Source organism: Cupressus sempervirens, chromosome 5, assembly GCF_028749045.1.
Source record: "Cupressus sempervirens isolate cs-2001-9-10 chromosome 5, ASM2874904v1, whole genome shotgun sequence".
Classification (NCBI taxonomy): domain Eukaryota; kingdom Viridiplantae; phylum Streptophyta; class Pinopsida; order Cupressales; family Cupressaceae; genus Cupressus; species Cupressus sempervirens.
This window is the reverse complement of record NC_143122.1, coordinates 305,245,592-305,247,475: the sequence shown is the minus strand read 5'-3', so window position 1 is coordinate 305,247,475 and position 1,884 is coordinate 305,245,592.

The window sequence follows — 1,884 nt, the reverse complement described above, 5'->3', positions numbered from 1 at the left end:
AATTGATGGTTACCACAAGAATCAAAGAAATGTTTAGGCACTTAGAACATGATGATTCTAAATTGATAACTCTCCAAAAGTAGAATGAAATCCTAAGAGGATATTTGAACAAAGTAGTAGGTCTGTTGGATCCTGAAGGTTCTGAGAAGACTCTAAATGCGACACTTGATAAGAGGGATAAGGAGATTGTGCAATCAAATCCATTTTTGAAGGCTTGTCAACAATGGCGAGAAAGTTTTGAAGAGAAAGGTGCATTGATTATACAAGGAAATCTTTAACTACTACACTACGTGTATAATAATGTGAATAAGTTGGTTGATATATTAAAATAGGATTTTGGTTTAATGGATGAAGTACATACCTAGGGTAAAGACCTATAAGCGTTATAGTCAATAAAGGGTTAGAGGTATCAGATGTTGATGGATTTATATACTGCATATGAGTTAGATAAGATAGATGATTGGATAAAGAAGATTGCGGATGACAATAAAGTAATGGAAGCATTACATGTGGATATTCATAAGCTCAAGGATCAAACCCAAAAGCAAATTTTGGAGGTAGAGAGACATTATAATGATGCTTGCTTGGACATTTTTGAAGATGATTCAAGAGATAAACTGATAACTATAGAAGCAGTTGTTGAACAATTTCAAAATAATTTTGAAGAATCTTCCACTAATGAGGATATCATATAGGCATTTAAGATTGAACATACATTGCTAGATTTGGATGTGAAATTGGGAGATTTTGCAGGGACTCGCATAGAGGTGGGCAACTATAGACAAAAAGTAAAGGAAAAATATGAAGTTTTAGACTTGCTAGATGCAACCCAAGTCACAGAGATTATAGATAAATTCAAGAGAAAATACCCAAACATAGCTCTGGTATGAAAGGGAACAAAACCTAGAAGCTAGAATCTCAGTTCTAACACTTGGAAAATTTTTGCATTTTTTGGACCTATCTTTCGAGGTGACCTAGCTTCTGAGGTGCACTAGGTGTGCTTCTTCTAAGGTGCACTTCTCCTAAGGTGCATAGAATTTTTTTGAAGAAGTTAGACGTGCGCTAACAATTAACTGCCAGTTCCAAATTTAGAGCTTTCCATGCACCGAGAATGCATTCTGACGACAGTTTAACTCCTGCAAATATTCAATAAAGGTCGAGCTTCTATTTTTAGCACCTTCGGAGACTCCTACATTAGCTTATGGATTTCTTCTTCTTGTTTTCTCATGTTTTCTTTGTTTTAAGACATGTAAAGGCTCATGCACCCATTAAATTATATAAATAAGGATGGAGTCCTACTTAGCACCAATTAGAGAGTCAAGTTGTACATAAATAGATTTGTTTTATTAGTTTAGAAGCATATGTTTTCATAAAGAGATCTCTCACTCTCAACAAAATTTGAGGAGGTGATTTCTTATAAATTTAGGAATGCAATATGTATTTTGGACTGTTATTTTGATGCGATAATATATGTTTTTGGTGCTCCCATTTGGAGTGTAGTTATTCTTGCCTGAGTGTGTTATATTTTGTGAATGTATGTTCATGGAGTGTAATGGAACTAGTAGTTTTATTGCATTATTTTGATTGAGTGATATTTTAATTCTAGTTTTTGCTACGGGTTTACAAATTTTGTTGGCGTACTTAGTTCGAGAAGAGATCACCCTACTGTTCCTGCATAGTTTTTTGTCTCGCATGAATGCACTTTTTATGGCCTTGCAAACTAATGAAAAGTGAAACATCTTACAGTTACTGAATTTCCATCAATGATTTCATCAGTGGAATTAAGGAAGTGTTGCTCATATTTTCATTGGTTACTTACCTATCTTTTCAAAGGCTTAACTCGCAGACGTGTTGTTTTCGTGGCTTATGTCTGTTAGGGATTTA